Below are 15,720 nucleotides of genomic sequence, written 5' to 3' on the forward strand. Positions count from 1 at the left end.
TCCTTCCTCTTTTCCTCCTCCTAGGTCTGGTATCTGTCTCCTCTCCTTCCCCCCTGCTTTGGCATCTCTCTCTCCGCTAACTTCCTCCTGTTCTTCCCTGGTCTTCCTTCTCAATTTATTTTCTGCCTTTGTCTAAATTCTTTTTTACTATTCAATCCTCAATGTCCTTCTTTCACTGTGTCTACCTATAGCTTGCCACCTCTTTCCTTCACCCCTTCCTGTAACTAACTATCCTGTTCCCTCAATGCTGCATGTGCCCTTTTTTCTTTCTCCTCCCCACTTCCTTCCAGCGTCTGCTCCCCTTGTCCCTCACACTTCCATTCAGCGGCTGTCCCTCCTCTCCCCCACAGTTCCATTCAATGTCTGTTTCCCTCTCTCTACCCCTTCCATCTACTGTTCACCCTCTGTCTCGCCTCTTCCATTCACTGCCCTCTCTGCTCTTTTCATCCAGTGTTCGCCCTCTCTCTCTCTCTTCCATTTGGCATCTTCCCTCTTTCTATGCTCCTTCCATAAACTATCTATCCTGTGCCCCTTCTCTCCTTTGTACATGATTGATTTCAGCTCTGTCACCTCTCCATTTTTCTCTCTCTGTCACCACCCCCTTCCCTATGCTCTGGCATCTCTCTCTTCTTTCTTTCCTTCCCACCCCATGGTCTGGCATCATCCCTTCCCTGATTCCCTGCCATCTCTCTGCTTTCCTTTTCTTCCATCTCTCCCTCCCCCTCCATGCTCTGACATCTCCTCCTTCCTTTCCCCCTTCCTTTTCCCTTGGTCTGGCATACCTTCCTCCTTCCCTCCATGCCATGGCATCTCCTTTCATGCCCTTCCTCATCTTCCTTCTCCCTCCAGTTGGATACAGCAACACTCTCCCCAATTCTCTCCCCCTCTGCTCCCTTTCCTTCCTTCCTTTCCTGGTGTCCTGAACTTCATCGGGCAGCAACAGCGTTTACAATTCACTGCTGTTGCCGGCTTCAGGCCTTCCTCTCTGTCAGGTCCTGTCTTCATGAAAACAGGAAGTAGGCAGGACCCGGCAGAGAGGAAGGCCTGAAACCGGCAACAGCAGCGAATTGTAAACGCTGCTGCTGCCCGAAAAAGGTCATGGCGCCAGGCCTTGGAGCACCCGAGGCAGACTGCTTCTCTCCCCTCCCAGCCGAACCCCCATTGACCCTCCTATCTCTCCCCCCCCAAGCGAACCCTTCCGACCCTCCCAGCGAGATGACCGAACAGCAAATCTCCCTCCAATAGCGTCGGTAGCCACAGCACGCTAAACAGGCTGCTTCACAGCTTTCTCCTGCCGGTGAGTCCCTCTGCCGTGTCACTGATGACATCATCAGTGACGCTTCACCGGCAGGAGAAAGCTGTGAAGCAGCCTGTTTAGCGTGCTGCGGCTGCCGACGCTATTGGAGGGAGATTTGCTGCTCGGTCATCTCGCTGGGAGGGTCGGCAAGGTTCGCAAGGGAGGGAGAGATAGGAGGGTCAACGGGGCCCGAATCCAGACTGCGATCCCCTGTCCTTTTGTCCCTACTCTCAGCTTCGGGATGCCCTCTTTGAAAACGGGGCATTTTGGCGTCCGGAAGCTATGAGTGGGGACAATGGGACAGGGGATCTGAAAAAGGGACTGTCCCGTTCAAAACGGGACGTATGGTCACCTTAAGCATAGTCCTAGCAGGGTAGGAAGGAACAACTAGGGATTGCTCCTCTCTCTTTCTGACTTGCCAAGGGCTGTGGGCGGGGCAAAGAACAGCTGCTCCTCCCTCTTTCTGACCTGCCGAGGGCTGAAGGGGGGGGCAAAGAACAGCTGCTCCTCCCTTTTTCTGACCTGCCAAGGGCTGAGGGCAGGGCAAAGAACTGTTGATGATATGACCGAAAACCTGGGGTTGGGAGGCGTTCATTTTAGCAGCATCACTTTTTCAGAATAGGGAGAAGGGGCAAGACTGGCAACCTGCTTATGGAAAGCAAAACAAGCAAAGAAAACGAAAACCAAATGCTGGTCTTTTCTTTCTCTTGATATACCACTGTTTAAGACCCACTGGCAAAGTGGTTTACAATAAAATAAAATAAATGAAACCCAGTTCTATTAACAGGACAGTGAGGAAGAAGAAGATAAAGATGGGGAATAGTGCTGCCCGATTCACGATTCGCATCGATTCACCGATTCAAATCAGGCAAATCGTTTCAAATCGATTAAATTTTTTTAAAAATCGGCCTCCCGAATCAATGGCCGACCCTTCCCCCATGCCTTCCTAAAGCAGGAGCTGCAGCGCTGCCTCTTGCTGGCCATCCGCTGCTGCTCCTGCTTGAGGGAGGAGGGTCGGTCAGAAAGGCCTCCCCCAGCTTGCCCGCTCTTGCCTCCCCCAGCTTCCCCACTCTTACCACTATTTTCCACCACGAACGAACGCCTTCTCCCCCCCGCAGCCTGCACCTTCCCCGCTCTTACCTCCTTAAAGCTAATAGGGCAGCCTGCAGGCTTGATGGTGTTATAGCGATCCCTGCTGCTGCCTGTGGTCCTCAGCAGCAGGTTGTCTCTGTCGTGATCCTGCCCCTGCTCTGACGTCAGGGGCAGGATCGCGGCAGAGAGAATGTGCCGCTGAGGACCATGGGCAACTGCAGGGATCGCTATAACACCAGTGAGTCTGCAAGCTTCCCTATTAGCATTAAGGAGCTAAGAGCGGGGAAGATGCAGGCTGCAGGGGGAGAAGGCATTCGTTCGTGGAGGAAAATAGTGCCTTTGCGGCGGGGGGGGGAGTAGGCCTTCCTGGGGGGAGCTGGCATTCGCAGCAGAGAGGAGTAAAAGAATGCCTTAGCAGCGGGGAGGAGCAGGCCTTCCTGGGGGGAGCTGGCATTTGCAGCAGAGAGGAGGAAAAGAGTGCCTTCGTGGTGGGAGGAAAAGGCCTTCATGGGAGGGAGCTGGCATCCACGGCAGAGAGGAGGAAAAGAGTGCCTTCGTGGCGGGGGAGCAGGCCTTCGTGGAGGGATCAGGCCTTTGCGGTGGGGAGGAAGAGAGAAAGTGCCTTCGTGGGGGGAACAGGTCTTCGTGGTGGGGAGCAGGCCTTCAGGGCAGGGAGGTAGGCCTGTGCAGAGGGAGGAGGAGGAGGAAGAGTTCCTTTGGCGGTGGGGAGGCAGGCCTGTGCATAGAGAAGGAGTAAGAGAGGGAAAAGGAGATGCCAGACCTGGGGTGAAGTGAAGGGAAGAGAGAGACCAAACCAAAAAGAGGGGGAGGAAAGCAGAGGAGAGGTGCTGGACTAATGGAGAGAGGGAGAGAGAAATGCAAGACCACAAGGGGAAGGGTACAAGAGGGACAGATACTGCTCCAAAATAGGTGGGCAGGGTGCAGAATGGCAGGAGAGATAGTAGAAAAAAGCCTGTACCTGGGAAAGGGGATACAGGAGGTAAGGAAGGGAGAAAGAAGAAGCTGGATATGGGGAGAGATAAGATGCTGGGCATGGAGGGAGCATAGGAACAGAATACAATGGGGACAGTACTGGAGAGGAGAATAGGGACAGGAACACAGAAGAGAGATGCTGGATGAAAGGAGTTGAGAAAAGGAGAGATGGTGGATCTGTGGATGATGGGGGTCCATCGCTGCAGCTGCGGGGGGGATGGAAATGAAAAAAATGAAAGATGCCAGACCTCCGGGGAGGAAAGGGAAACAAAAGAGGAGGACAGAGATGGAAGATGGATGGTTAGCACGGAGAAAGAAGAAAGAAGGAGAGCCTGATCAGAGGACAACCAGACCAACATGGGACCAACAAGATTTGAAAAATGACCAGACAACAAAAGGTAGGAAAAATAATTTTATTTTCTGTTTTGCGATTACAATATGTCAGATTTGAAATGTGTATCCTTCCAGAGCTGGTGTTGGACCGCAAACGTGAGCTAAGATTTAATAGAGAGAGGAAAAGTATTTTTTGTTTATTTTGTTTACACCACAGGACCAGTGTAGGTAGGAGAGGGCAAAGGGGGTGAAGAGGCTATAAAATAAATCCACCAGGATGTTTGGAAAAAGCCACCCAATTGGGCAGGAAAATTGACACGAATTGAAAAATTGATTCAATAGGCTGAATCGAATCGAAATTTTTTTTCCTGAATCGGGCAGCACTAGTGGGGAATTCAGCCCATGCTTCAAACTTGGGGGAAAATGAAACCAAGTCAGAGAAACTTCATTAAGATTTCATATTTCACTTCCAGCAAAAGCACATGCCTCAGGCAGAGAGGCTCCATTAGGGTCCCTTTTGAAAATCTCGTGTGCCATAGGGTGTTTTTACCCCCACCCACCTACTTTGCAGGGGCAGAGTTAAGAACCCAACAGGAATTTTCAAATGAAAGTGCAGTTTATTCTGACAGTCAATAGGGGAATTTAGTCCACAGAAAACACACATTTACCCAAAGAAATCCCTTTGGCACCTATGTTCAGGGTGGAAAGGAAACATGATGTTATTTCTTTGTTTTCAGTTCTTCAGTCTGATGTAGGCAGTATCATAGATCGTAAGCCCTCCTGGACAGGGAAATATTTATTGTTCCTGAATGTAACTAGAGCTCCAATTGAAAAAAAGGCTTAACCAAAATCCCTTCCTTTCCATGTCAAATACATTTTGCATCCCTTTTAGCTTGCAATCTGGCTTTAGAGATTTATATCTTTGTTATTTTGACCGATTTTAAAAAATTAATTAGGTAGCTGAGAGCTTCTCTGATATTTTTATTTTATCCTTTCTTGTAGGGAAACAACACCCAGTGGGCACCATTGAAGCCTATGAGTAACCCATTTAAATAATACTGAAATAACAAACAAATTTAAAATTAAAAAAAGATACAGGTTCTTAAAAAAAACAACAACAAAAAAAAACTTTCAGAGAAGTCTTGCTAAAAAGGAAGAAAACCCCCCTCAGAAAAATTAACTAGGCACTGAGGTGGATATCCTGAAAACTTGACTGGCAAGAGGGTACTCCAGGACCAAGTTGAGAAACACTGCTCTAGTCTAGGGTGTACATATTTAGATCTTTTCACCTGTCCCCCGTGTGGTCTCTAACACTGCTCAGAAATGATGTCTCTCTCACCAGAGACACCTCATCCTGTTTGCTCAATCTAATCAAAGGAGACCAATTGGTGTTCAGTCTCTTTATTGGTAAATAGACTCGGCACGATCGTGTTTCGGCCCACAAGGGCCTGCCTCAGGAGTCTTCCAGAGAAATGCTTTCTCCTCTCCATTGGTGATTACATTACAGATTTCTATTCCGCCATTACCTTTCGGTTCAAAGTGGATTACAAAAAGAGTTATGGAAGAAAGGTTTCCAAGAGAGGGAAAAGTAGGATCTGGGGTTAGGGAGGGGATGGTAAGAGGGGGGTTAGATCAGAGAAGGTTTCCAAGAGAGGGAAAAGTAGGATCTGGGGTTAGGGAGGGGATGGTAAGAGGGGGGTTAAGCTTTATCATGGTATTAAGCTTTATTAAGGGATTTCTTGAAGAGTATAGTTTTTATTTCCTTTCTGAACATCTTGTAATCTGGGGTTGTTGTTAATAGGTTGGAGACTTGGTTGTCTATCTTCGCTGCCTGAGGGGCCAGTAGTCTGTTGTATAGTTTTATCCGTTTTACTTCTTTGATTGGGGGGTAAGTGAATGGGGTGTGTGTTTTTCTATGCCTGGTAGAGGTGGTTTGGATGAGGCGGTCGTTTAGGTAGGTTGGGCTGTTTTGATCTGTTGCAGTTGTCCTCAGGGAATTATGAGATTTGGGCAGATGATACACAATCAGTCCTAAGATCTGCCAGTGGGACATTGCCAAGCGGGACACTGTAAAGAGTTCCTTGCATATTTCACTTTGGCTCAGGAGAGGAGAAAGCATTTCTCTGGAAGACTCCTGAGGCAGGCGCTTGTGGGCCGAAACACAATTGTGTTGAGTTTTTTTTTTTTTTTTAACCAATAAAGAGACAGAACACCAATTGGTCACCTTTGTTGTTGTACTTGCTGTTCATCGTTGTGAGGGCGGTTTCTCCTGTTTGTATCCCTGCTCAATCTAATCCCCATCGCAATGACTTTTGCCTTATCCTCTTGTTGATTCCTTAAGATGATCACTTATGATCCCTTCTAGGTTCTGGTCTTCTATGATGCACTGGTCTCTCAGGTTTTTGCAGCCTAAATACATGGCCCTGTATTTTTTTTATTTTTAATCTTGTGTTTAAATCAGCTGATCTTATATAGCTGTAGCTAAGGAAGTTTATATACTGCAGTAGGAGAGGAAGCACTTTTAAGATGTTCTATTGAAATAGTATTCAAGAAGTTTTGATAAAAGATAAAAAGAGAAGAACCCCACCCCCCAAACCAGACCAGTGAAGATGTGTATTGGATTCAGGCTGACTAGCGTTTGAATCAGAAAGTTTTAACTATCTGAAGGTCCCTGTAGAGAAGAATATTGCTTTTGTGACTTATACAGTATATGTAAACTCTAGTGTGAAGATATAGATATTACATCCTGTATTTTTTTTAAGCATTACATTTTACGTGCAAAACTCTGCTGTAACTCCATCTACATGGGAATCAACACTGCTCTAATTCACAAACTGCAACTCATCCAAAACACTGCCCTAAGACTTATCTTAACCTGAGACAATATGACTCAGCCACAACCATCATCGAACAAATGCACTGGCTACCCATCCCATCACGAATAACAATCAAAATATCTTGCATCATTCACCGCATACTTTATGGAAACTCTGCGGCCCCACTCATCCAACTCTTCTCAAAAGCATGGTCTACTTCCCTCAGAACCCTCAACCGGATGCTACTAAATCTCCCATCCACTAAAGATCTTCACTATAAACGAGTTTTCCACTCCATGCTTACCTTCCTAGGAGTCAAAACTTGGAAGAGCCTTAGAGAAAAGACCAGAACTGAACCTTGCCACATCATCTTCCGAAGAAAATTGAAAACCCATCTGTTCGATATTTAATCTCCTTCTCTCCCTTTCCCTTCCTCCTCTTTCCCCTCTTTTTCTCTCCCCCTTCCTTTCCCTCCTCCTTATCCACCTCCTCTTTCTCTCTCCTTTACCCTCCTCTCTCTCTTTCCTCCCTTCCTCCTCTCTCCCCTCTTTTTCTCTCCCCTTCCTCTCCCTCTTACCTATCCACCTCCTCTTTCTCTCCCCTCTTACCTCTATTTACAGTCGCCTTGAGCCTGTATAGGTATGAGCGACTGCCCAAATAGAAGATTAGATTCTTCCTCATGTTTCACTGATCCCACCTGCTGCTTTCCACACCTTCCTGGATACCCACTGCATTGCAGTTTTCTATTGACTGTGGACAGGAAAACCTCTCCCAACTGTTTCTTTCATATCTCTTCTTCGTCCCAGCAAATACATTTTTTAAGTAATTTCAATTTCTTTTTGTAGAGTTGTGTTGCAGCCCTTGTATCATTTAGTAGCATTCTGGATTGATATGAAAATTCTGGAATACCTACCCCTGTTCCCCCTAAGCCAGTGGTCTCAAACTTGCGGCCCACCAGGTCCTGTTTAGAGGCCCTCAGTATGTTTATCATAATCACAAAAGTAAAATAAAACAGTTTCTTGATCATATTATTATTAAGACTTAGCCAAAAGGAAAGATTTATAAACTATAAAGAGTTTTACCTCATGCAAAATTGTCACTTCTTTAATATGACATTAACTATTTTTTTCTGAGGCCCTCCAAGTACCTACAGATCCAAAATGTGGCCTTGCAAAGGGTTTGAGTTTGAGACCACTGCCCTAAGCTGAATGGGAGTCCTCCACCTACAGAACAGTCCTACCAGCAGGTGGTGCTATTTCACTATCACATTTTCAATAGTGAGAAACCGACAAACTCTGCAGGACTCCAGGCAGTGGCGTACAGGGCCGCCGAGATACAAAGATTTTTGAGATGACATATTTAAGGCAGGTACCTGAAATGAAATATAGAACATAGAAATTTGCCGTATTGCTATCAAGAATTTTGTTAGTGGTTCTAAAGTTAGGATAATATTGCTATTGTCTTTCCGCTAACCTTCAAGCCGTTTAAAGTCTCAAATCTCTCAATAACGTAGACAAAAAGACACGTGATGATAATGCGTTGTTTATGCTACAATTACAGCATTTACAGGGAACTTTACCTGTGGAATTATTTCTTCCTTCTCTGTCATGTAAAGTCTTCTTTGCAGTCCATGATGAAATAGCGTGGCTCGTGTCCCGTTTTCTTCTTCCTCCCGGGATTCGGTGGGAAAGCAAAGAGGAATAATCCGAGCTATAAGCTTGAAGCTAGGAATGAACATGTGAGAACACTCGTTGATAGTCACTTTCACAAGTTTTTGTTTGTTGAATCTTGAATGCACCATATTATGTCACTCAAAAGTATTTGATCATTGTCACGGCCTTCTATCGCTTCGCGCTCACTCAATGCTTCACAATCTTGTACGCGAACTTTCTCGCGCCGTTCTCTGTAAGGACATCTCCTTCTTGAGATGACACATTTTGGTTTTTGTGATGTTTCTTGGGCTTCGTTGGGCCCCCTTGAGCTTCATAGGCCCTGGAGCAATGTACCGGCTGCACACACACCCCTCCCCCATCTCCTCGGGCCTGATGGCGTAGCGAGAGTGAGAGGCACCCGGAGAGCTTGCGCCCCTCCCCCAACCCTCCCCGCTCCTTCCCCGCTCCCTCATGCCATGCGCATGCGCCCCTTCGGAGGACATTGTAAATGGGGATCAGGATGAAAAGCTGGTCCAACTAGAGGTAAGCCAAGAGGATGTCCTCAGGCAGATAGACAGACTAAAGAGCGACAAATCACCAGGTCCGGACGGCATTCACCCAAGGGTACTCAAGGAACTAAGGAACGTAATAGCAGAGCCACTTCGCCAAATATGTAACCTATCCTTAAAAACTGGAGAGATCCCGGAGGATTGGAAAATTGCGAATGTCACACCCATCTTCAAGAAGGGTTCAAGGGGGGACCCGGGGAACTACAGGCCGGTGAGCTTGACCTCGGTCCCGGGAAAAATGATGGAAACACTGATTAAGGACAGTATCTGTGAACACATAGAAAACAATGGACAGCTAAAGTCGAGCCAGCACGGCTTCTGCAAGGGTAGGTCATGCCTCACAAACTTATTGTACTTCTTTGAGGGGGTAAACAGACAGGTGGATAAAGGGGAATCCATTGACATCATTTACCTTGACTTTCAAAAAGCCTTTGACAAGGTACCGCACGAAAGACTGCTTAAAAAGCTGTGGAGACACGGGGTGCAAGGGGAGGTCCACCGATGGATCAAAAACTGGCTGGCGGACAGGAAACAGAGGGTTGGAGTGAAGGGCCATTACTCGGACTGGCATGGGGTCACGAGCGGAGTTCCGCAGGGGTCGGTGCTGGGACCGCTCCTGTTCAATATATTTATTAATGACCTGGAGGCAGGAACAAATTGCGAAGTTATTAAATTTGCGGATGACACCAAACTCTACCGCAGGGTTGATACCATGGAAGACTGCGAAGATCTGCAAAGGGACCTAACGACGCTAGAAGAATGGGCCAAAAAATGGCAAATGAACTTTAATGTAGGGAAATGCAAGGTCATGCATGTAGGGAAAAAGAACCCGATGTTCAGCTACAAAATGGGAGGATCACTGCTAGGGGTAAGTAACCTTGAAAGAGACCTGGGAGTGATGGTGGACACGTCTTTGAAGGCGTCGGCACAGTGCGCCACAGCCTCAAGAAAAGCAAACAAAATGTTGGGTATCATTAAGAAGGGTATCACGACCAGGACGAAGGAGGTCATCCTGCCACTGTATCGTGCAATGGTGCGACCGCATCTGGAGTACTGTGTCCAATATTGGTCGCCGTACCTCAAAAAGGTCATGGCGGTACTTGAGGGAATCCAGAGAAGAGCAACTAAACTGATAAGAGGTATGGAAAACCTCTCATATACTGACAGACTGAAAAAGCTGGGGCTGTTCTCCCTGGAAAAGCGGAGACTTAGAGGAGACATGATAGAAACCTTCAAGATTCTGAAGGGTATAGAAAAAGTAGACAGGGACAGATTTTTCAGATTATGGGGAACCACAAGTACAAGGGGGCACTCGGAAAAATTAAAAGGAGACAGGTTTAAAACAAATGCCAGAAAGTTCTTTTTCACCCAGAGAGTGGTGGACACATGGAACGCGCTTCCGGAGGCTGTGATAGGCCGGAGCACGTTACAAGGCTTCAAAGAAGGTTTGGATAGGTTCCTAGAGGATAAAGGAATTGAGGGGTACAGATAAGAGTAGCGGTAGGTTATAGGGATAGTCTGGGACCATTGCTCAGGCAATGGGCCTGATGGGCCGCCGCGGGAGCGGACCGCTGGGCGAGATGGACCTCTGGTCTGCCTCAGCGGAGGCAACTTCTTATGTTCTTATGTTTTCCCCTGTAACCTCTTTAATGTTCCCGGCACATGGTATCACAATTTTCCCTAAGCTGCGCAGGAGTCCTCCAACTGCATAACTGCCAGGGAGTGGCAATGCTTCTGTTGCTAGGGAATGGGACAGATAGGTTCCCTGGAGTCAGTGGGGTAGTAAGGGGGGTGGCACTGGCACCGGTCCTCCTCTCCGGGCCCCACACCCTACTATCATCCACGTGCATCCCTTCCCTTCCCCTCCCCCATAACCTCTTTAATGTTCCCGGCACAAGGAGCAACCCCAACCTGCTGCTCGCGCCAGGTCCATGAAGTGACATCAGAGGAAGAGCCGACGCTGGCACGAGCAGCAGGTTGGGGTTGCTCCTTGTGCCGGGAACATTAAAGAGGTTATGGGGGAGGGGAAGGGAAGGGATGCACGTGGATGATAGTGGGGGGTGGGGCCCGGAGAGGAGGACCGGTGCCAGCGCCACCCCCCTTACTACCCCACTGACTCCAGGGAACCTATCTGTCCCATTCCCTAGCAACAGAAGCTTTGCCACTCCCTGGCAGTTATGCAGTTGGAGGACTCCTGCGCAGCTTAGGGAAAATTGTGATACCTGCAGAGAATGAAACACACACAACAAACCTTTTAAGCTCTTCCAAAAAGGACAGCACTGGGGTAACCTGCAGAGAGTGATCGTTACAACCCTGAAAGGCCGTGGCACTGCTTTGAAAGATTGGGCATGGCTAGGGTTACTAGACGGCCGGATTTCCCCGGACCTGTCCTTTTCGTGGCATGCAGGTGGCGGGGGAGGGGGGACCGGGAGATTGGGGACGGGACTGGGAGGTAACAGGGCGGGGATGGGTGGAACTGGGTGAGCCTGGGGGTGGGTCTAGGGGGGTCCAGATTTTATAGCATATGAGAGAAGCAGAAGTGGGTGTCGGACTCCATGTGAGAATTTGGCCCATTTAAAACAAATAAGAGAAAATATATTTTTTTCCAATGAGCACATAGTCAACTCTTTGCCCGAGCAAGTGGTAAAAGCATTTACCCCCTGTTTTACTAAGGTACGCTATGCATTTTAGCATGCGCAAAATATACGCTTGCGCTAACTGTTAACATGTCCATAGACTAACATGCGTGTGTTAGCGTTTAGCGTGCTAATATTTACTGCACACTAAAATGCTTAGAGCACCTTTGTAAAAGGAGCCCTTAATGTATTTGGGTTTAAAAAAAGGTGCGGAAAAGTTCTTGGAGGAAAAGTCCTCAAACCATTATTAATGAAGACATCGGGAAAGAAACTGATTTTCCTTGGCATTACGTAACATGGAATCTTGCTCCTTTTTGGAACTCTGCCAGGCACTTGTGACCTGGACTGGCCTTTGTTGGAAATGGGATGCTGGGCTAGATAGACCCTTTGTGTGGCCTAGGCCCAAACACACTAAAGCCAGCGATCGTTGCTAAACCTGTTTTGACAGCTTTAGTGATGACTGCATTTGCTGACCCCGGTGCACAAAACGGCTCACCGCGTGTTTTTTCCCCTCAGTCGCCCATTTTCCGATCCGGCCATGCAAATCAGCTAAAATCCCACGCAAACTAGCCAAGCGATTGATTCACTAACATTGCTTGGCTATGCACAAAAAAGAAAAGCAAGGGTTTTAGCAATTCCAAACCCCCGATTGTATTGTATCTCTCCAGGTGGCTAGCATCTCATCTCCGTCTCTCTTCATCCCTTTCCCAGCCTAGCAGCTCGTCTCTCCCTATCTGCAGTCAGTGTTTCTCTCACATCTTGCCTCACCTCCTCTGAGGCTTCCCCTATGCCTTAATAACAGACTATGAACTTTTCCTCCAGGAATTTGTCCAAACCTTTCTTAAAATCAGCTACGCTATCTGCTTTTACCACAACCTCTGGCAACAGAGAGCGTAGCTGGTTTTAAGAAAGGTTTGGGCAAATTCCTGGAGGAAAAGTCCATAGTCTGTTATTTCTTCATGGGGGAAGCCTCAGAGGAGGTGAGGCAAGATGTGCGAGAAACACTGACTGCAGATAGGGAGAGACGAGCTGCTAGGCTGGGAAGGGGATGAAGAGAGACGAAGATGAGATGCTAGCCACCTGGAGAGATATAATATAATCTTTATTTGTATACCGCCAATACCTCTATGAAGTTCACAGTGGTTTACATAAGTAATTATGGTGATAGAAATTAAAAACCAGTGTTACTATATTTAGGAATTATTAGTAACAAATTCTTGAAAAAGATAGGTCTTTAGGTCTTTTTTGAAACATTTAAAATTAGATTGCTGGTTAATATTAGTTGATAATGCTTTCCACGGTTTTGCTGCTTGATATGGCCATGTGGAGTTTAAAGTTCTCTTATATTTAATGTTCCTAATATCTGGATACTGAAAAGTAATCATTGTTTTTTAGGTTCAAAGATGGATTGTTAGAAAATTTAACGAGATGTGGCATATAATCAGGAGTTTCTCCAAACCATATTGTAAAGAGAATACCATAGAATTTATAAAGTATTCTCTCTTCTATAGGTAGCCAGTGTAATTCACGTAAATAAGGTGCAATCTTATCACTTTTTTTCAATCTGAAGATTAATCTAATGGCTGTATTCTGTAGTTTAGGGAAGGGAATATTCTGAATTTTTGGGGGGAGGGGCACATAACTGAAAGCACCCTGAGGCTGTGGGTTCAAATCCCTTGCTGCTCCTTGTGACCCTGGGCAAGTCACTTAATCCTCCATAGGCCCAGGTACGTTAGATAGATTGTGAGCCCACCGGGACAGATAGGGAAAATGCTTGAGTCCCTGATTGTAAAAACCGCTAGCCTTAGATAATAGGCGGTATATAAAATCCTAATAAAATTGAAACTTGAGTATCACGAATGCATGTCCTTTGGCCACCTGTGAACCCACAAATTGCCAGCATGAAAGGAATGTCTACGGAATCATGAGTCCCAAATATAAAAGTGCAAAGCACGTTACAACTCATTCCAAAAACAACACTAGAGAGGAACTACAGAACAGAGAACAAGGAACTTAAGAAACCATAAGCAGAAACAAGAAAAGAAACAGACGGAAGAAAAATCCCCAACCCCCAACAAGATGAACAAAACGTACACAGGTAGAAAGCTTCTTGTTGCACACAGAGATGATAAGGCTGGGCCTTCCTAAAAAATGGGCTAACCTTCATTTTTGCCCCATTTCTGCTAGTATCCTATTTAATAAAACGCTAGCCGCGCATGCGCACTCAGACCTGCGTGATCTGTAATCCCTGATCCGTGATCTGTAGGTCCGTGGCCAGAGTGCGTATGCGGCGGACAGATCGGGAAAGCACAGCACAGCCGGCGACTCCCCCCCTCCCGCCCTCACTCACTGCCAAAACCACAACCTCCTCCTTCTCGCCGGCTCACCCGCTTCACCCGCTTTTAAAAATAAAGAAAAAAGCACTGCACTGCGCTAACGCTGGCTTTGCTGTCTTCTGTCCACTGCGGCCCGCACTCTCTGACTACTTCCTATTTCCGCTAGGGTTGGCCGCAGTGGATAGAAGACACCGAAGCCAACTGCTGTAGCCGCCGATCTCCGTTCCTCCAGGGGGGGGGGGGGTCTGGGAGGAGAGGGTTCGCGGCCACTCAGCGCCCCCACCGACGAGCCCAGCAACTTTCCGCTGCCCGGGACCCAAGTCATCTGCCGCTCCCCCTCTTCCCTTACCGCGGGCCCGACTGGCGATTCAAGCAGCTGTGCAGCAGTCTTCACACGCTGCTTCGGGCCCTTCTACTGCCCTGTCGAAGCAGCACCTGATTGGTGAGGCCCGACTTTAGTGCAGGAAGAGGCGGTCGGAGCATACCACGAATGATTTCCTTCACTCGCCGGTGCTCCGGCTGCTCTCTCCTGCCTCTCCGGCTGCCCTCTCCTGCCCAGTCATTCGTGGTCAGAAAATACCGCGAATGACTGGGACCGCAAATCGCCGAACGCGAATGACCGGGGGAGCACTGTACCTGCCTATGGACTGCGGGAAACGTGCAGCCAGGGCTTTCAGGGGATTCAGGGATTCCCCAGCTCTACTTTTTGCTTGAGGCAGCCTGCTCAACCAGTCAAACTGCATCCGTACCCCTGAAGGCCCTGATAATACTGATCTGAAATTGATTGGTTCAGCAGCCTCTGTCTGCTAAACCAATCAAATTCAGAACAGTGCCCTCTCTCCTCCTACCCCCCAACCACAGACTCACAGAAATCCACAGAAAGAATATTCATGGCCCCAGTCAATTGTCTTCAGATCTCAGCTGCTTACTGAGATGTGTTCTGCCCCCTCTTCTGTTGGATTAAGATTCAGAGACATTGCCCTCCACACATTTACCACCACCTTGCTTCTTCTCGGTCTCTTCACATTCACTGCAGTGCCAAGAGCCACAGAATCAACATTTCCGTTCTCTCCCTGTGCTTCAGTCTCTCCGTTGAGCGCCAAGATGTGTGAGAGGAGGAACTCTGCATGTGAGCGATGCTCCCTCCAAGCTGCGCGGGAGTCCGCCCACTGTATTCCTGGCACTGAAGGTGCTGTTTCAGTATCACATTTTCAATAGTGAGGGACGTCTAAGGAACCTGCCTATCCCTAATGATTAGAAGCACAATATTGAAGCACCGCTCCCTACTGGCAGTAGTGCAGTTGGAGGACTTCCGCACAGTTTAGAAGGAGCATTGCATGTGGGTGGGTGACGTCCTCCAATTGCATGTATGCCATGCCTACTGTGTGTGACTTGGTTTTGCCGAAATCTATTTTTTACTGACACACACACACAATTATACCTGCCTTTTGAGCAGGTGTAGCTTTGTATGGAGGTCTCAGGTAGGCCCAGATTTTATAAATGGTGCCTGAAGTTCCTAGCTAGATCAGTTCGTCTAGCCAATCTAGGCACCTAACTTAATTATTCGATTAAGCTTAATTGGCGCCGTTAATTGAGAACTGTCACTGAAAAGTCATTTTAAAACAATTGAAAATATTTATGTGAGGTAGGCATCTACAAGGTGTCTACCTGAAAGTAGGTGTGGTTGGAGCAGATTCGGGGTGGATTTGGGGTGTGGTTTGACTTAGGCACACTTATTTAGGCCAAGAAAACCCTGACATAAATGGAGTGCGTCTAAGACTGCTTAGCCACCGCTAGGCATGATTCTATAAATGGTGCTTAGCAGATGATTGAGGGTTGCATGTTAGGTACCATTTATAGAATAAGGGCCATATTTTTTTTGCTATAAAATAGGTGCAGTGTATATGCCGATGTGCTCACCAAAATGTCATGGCTTCTTAAGTACGGATATTGTATTTGACCCCCCAGTTAATGTCAGGCAGCGCAGAGAGGGACA

Source organism: Geotrypetes seraphini, chromosome 8 (genome assembly GCF_902459505.1).
Source record: "Geotrypetes seraphini chromosome 8, aGeoSer1.1, whole genome shotgun sequence".
Taxonomy (NCBI): domain Eukaryota; kingdom Metazoa; phylum Chordata; class Amphibia; order Gymnophiona; family Dermophiidae; genus Geotrypetes; species Geotrypetes seraphini.